This window comes from Fukomys damarensis, unplaced genomic scaffold (assembly GCF_012274545.1).
Source record: "Fukomys damarensis isolate Sample0158 unplaced genomic scaffold, DMR_v1.0_HiC HiC_scaffold_21, whole genome shotgun sequence".
In the NCBI taxonomy this organism is placed as follows: Eukaryota; Metazoa; Chordata; class Mammalia; order Rodentia; family Bathyergidae; genus Fukomys; species Fukomys damarensis.
Genome location: NW_022900933.1, coordinates 19,394,262 through 19,398,510, shown reverse-complemented (window position 1 = coordinate 19,398,510; position 4,249 = coordinate 19,394,262).

The following is a 4,249-nucleotide window of genomic DNA, read 5'->3' as shown; positions in this document are numbered from 1 at the left end:
AGATGGAAGGGCCTCTTCTTGCCTCAAATCTCCATCTCATCCTGTTTCAATGTGCAAGGGCCTTCGTGTGTGTGTGTGTGTGTGTGTGTGTGTGTGTGTGACTAAGGATTGAACTCAGATCCCTCACTCTCCTTGGCTCTTTTTTACTTTTTTAATTTTTATTTTGAGACAGGGTCTCATTAAATTGCTAAATTGTCCAGGCTGGGATTGAATTTACAATCCTGCCTCAGCCTCCCAGAGTGCTGGGAGTATAGGCATGTACCACCACAGCTTGTAAGAGCTTTTGTAGTGAGAAAGGGAATACAATGAGACAGAGGACAAAGAAATTCCTAAACTGTTTCATCTCCCATTCTCAGCTTTTTCCATCTAACCTCCTGGGGCCAGCACTGACTAGTCCTCTTAGACAGATATTCTAGTTTTCTCTCATCTGAGCTAAGGAGAGTGGAAGTGTCAGCTTATATTTTCAGCCCAAGGAAGTCTGGAAAAGCAGCTTATCTCTAAAAGAAAAAGATCCTTTTTTGTTTTGAGACAGGGTCTTGCTATGTAGTAGTTCAGGTTGGCTTAGAACTCACCATGTAGCCCAGGCTGGCCCCGAACTCACAGCAATCCTCCCACCCCAGCCTCCTGAGTGCTGGGATTATAGGTGTGCACCACCATGCCAAAAATCTAATTTTTGAAGATCTATTTTACCCTCTAGGTTACAGGCTGACAGTCTGACCCAGACCTAGGTCTGCTGTCCTCCCTCTCCCACCTGTCTTCCTTCTTTCCTTCCTCCCTGTCTCCTACTTTATTCTCTTTTCTCTAATTTAAACCACATGCATTAAATAAGCACTTTTTGGTCTACCTGGCATGCTCAAGTTTCTAGGCTGAAAGCATTTTTTTCCTTTTCCCTCCAAAATGAAAAAGTTTTCTTCCTAATTATGAAAGCCTTAGAAACTTATAAAAACATCCATACACATCAGTGTTTCCAGTAGAAAGAGACAGCTTCTGGCCATACTCTGGCCACAAGATAAGCTCTGTTTCAGCTCGGTGTGCAGTGTGCTAGACTTGCCCAGGTGCCCGTATGTACCTGTGTATTTCCCTCATGGTGAGTGTAACTTCACCAGTGTGATGTTAAAATGATATTTCTGCTACCAGGTCTTGGGCAAGAGCCACCCAGATTCATTCCAACAGAATTCTCTAACTTCAGTGAGGTGTAATAGAAGATATTGGGGGGCGGGGAAAGAATAAGAGATAGCGCAGCCTTTAGTTCCGAAAGATTCCTAAGACCCTTACACCAATTGGCCATAAAAGTGCTATGTATAAGCCATAGGGAAGTTTTACACCAATTCGTCAGAACAAGGCCACTACTTACCTTTACTGCAACTGTGGGAGCCCATGGTAACGAACCACAGAAGCTCTTGTATAATTTTCTCCTTTCCCTTTTGGACAAAGCAGAGGATGGCTGAGTGTTTGTGGGTAAACAATGGAGGATTCACTTTGGCAAATGTTCATCCCATAAGCATCGGCTAGGGAAATTAACATTTGGCTCTTGTTCACCAGCTAGGGGAATCAGCAGTGGCATGGAGGGTAAGGTACTCTGCAAAAGAGTAAATACCAGACGTGTGCAAAGCAATATTCAGTGACTCACCCTAGCAAAGTCACAAGAGATCAGTGCATCAAAACCAGGAGAGCAGATTAATCATTTTCTAATATAATAAAACTTTTAAACAGATTGACCAGATATTTGTGTTTGTTGGTCAGCACATTCTTTCCCTGTGGATTTACAATTACAAATGATAATTATATATGTGTACAATATATGAGAGGTGTAATAACCATAATTACAATTACTCTTTGTTGAGTTTACATTAAGTGCTAGGCACTGTGTCTTCCTCTTCTCCCGTGAGTCTCCCTGTAATGCTGTGTTGTAGGTGCTGTGCAGAAACCAGTAACACAGTAGCAAAAGAACTCCTCAAGACAGAAACAGACTCAAAGCAGAGTTTAAGAGTTATTCTGGAAGACAGTAGGAGAGACAGAGGGAAGTCTGTGAGTAGGTGCTGGTTTTAAAGGGGAGGTGGGAGCTGGAAAAGGAAGTGACCCTTTGGCATGAGTCTAGAGAAAATCAGGAGCACTTTTCTAAGGTACCTTGAAAGCTAGGGAGGCTATAAATCAAAGAACATAGGAAAGACAGTTTAGGAAGCTAAAGTAGGCCAGATTTTGTTTCTGGAGTTTGCGCATGCACGTCTGTGTGTATGCATTACTGGGGACTGAACCCAGGACTTCAGTTTTTTTGGCACAGGATTTTAGTAAATTGCTAAGTTACCCGGGCTGGCCTTGAGTTTGCATTTCTCCTGCCTCAGCCTCCCAGAGTGGTGGGATTACAAGTGTAATTTTTGTCTTCTTTGAAGTCTGTGGAGGTGTCATCGTTGTGATAAGATCTGGCTCAGGAGCATGGGGTAACATAACGGTCACACTTGCTAGAAAAGGAGTGTTGTTGGCTGTCTGACATAGGGTGTTAAGGTTTAATCCAGATGACCCCCAAAGCCTCATGCACTCATAGGAAGGGCTTTGGGAAGTGATTGGACCAGGGGGTCATGGCACTGATCACTGGACGGCACTGATGAGTTTACAGCTAAATGCGATGTTGGGAGGGGAAGCCTGGTGGGACAGGTGGTCACTGGGGGCATGGCACGGAAGGGTCTCCCTCCCTCCCTCCTCCTCCCTTGATCCCTCTCTGATCCCTGCCACCATGCTGTGAGCTGTTTCTCCTCTGCTGTGCCCTTCTGCCATGTCACCCTGCCCTGGAGCCAACTGACCATGGACTGAAATCCACAAACTGAGCCAAATGAACCGCTCCTTCCTTAAGTTGTGGGTGTCGGGCAGAATGGCCCAACGACGAAGGAAGTAGCTGAGACATGGGATTACCAAAGCTGCTCGTGTGAGAACAGAGCACTGGATTCTGATGGAAAGAAAGGGGGCAGGGAAAGGGGAGGGGGATAAAGATAAATGTCCATGTACCAACTCCCCATGAGGAATGTAATCATTACGTACTGAAAACATGTATTAATCAATATAAAATTTTTCAAACGCACTGGATGGGGGGTGAAATGGCCTCTCCCTGGTTACGCAGCACTCCACAGTGCGTACTGTACTATTTTTATGCCCATTTTACAGATGGGGGTTGAGAAACACTGAACACAAATAAATGGGGACCCAGGATTCAGACCTAGTTTCTGTCACCAAGAGACCGGCTCTGAACTGCTCCGTGTCTGGGCTCTCTTCCCATCTAGCAAACTAGTCTGCCATCTGGACTCAGAGCAAGCAGTGTTAGGTGGAGACTCAGTCCTGTGTGCCTCACTGTCGGCCTCCCTGGGAAGTCTCAGTACAAAAGCATCACAGGAAAATACAGATCTGACTCTCAAGGCATCACTGCTAGACATTATCTTTCCAAGGGCTTCATGAAAGGAAAAGTGAAGGGAATACACGTAACAAAAGTTCCCAAACCCTCCTTTCAACCTCTCTCCGCCCAGCCCCTGCCCCTCTGGCAGCTGTCCAGTCTTTTCTTCTTCCCTCTCAGCTCATCCCACCTATTCCTTCTTTTGTGCTTGTTCTCTCCTCTTTCTGGACCTCTCCTTCGTCCAAGATCTTTATGGACTCTGGGTACTTTTCTCAGAGATTACAGACTGACAAACCCAAACTCATCCTACAAAAAGGTTTTTCCCTGGCCCACACAGTAATTCAAGATTTCAGCTTAGTTGTCAATATTTAAAACCAGCAGATTGCGTTAAAAAACGGATGTACAGTTCACAAATCAACAATGAAAAATCTTTTTTATTTTTAATGTGCAAAGACTGGTTGGAACTGAACAGCAGCTGCCCCTTTTACAAGCAGGCAAGTCCTTCACTCGTCAATTTCCAATTTCCTTCCTTCCCTGTGGCCTGCTGACCCCAGTCTGTGAGCCGGTTGCCCTTCACTCAGGGCAGTTATCAGCCTGGCCCTCCAGATAGTAGAATTTCAAAGCCCCTCCCCCTGCTTCCTCTCCCCTACCCCAACCCATGTAAATGGCATGATGAGACTTTGAGCCAACCCTGGAGTGCTTTGTTTTGTTTTTTGCCATGTCTTTGAATATATTTGAACACTGTGTAAAGGTGTCACTGATTAGCAAGCCTACAGCTCTGCACTCATGAAATTCTCTACATGGCCATGCCCCTGGAGCACCTACAAGCTGCACTCAGTTTAATGCCAAGCAATGTCCAGGTATGTCCTG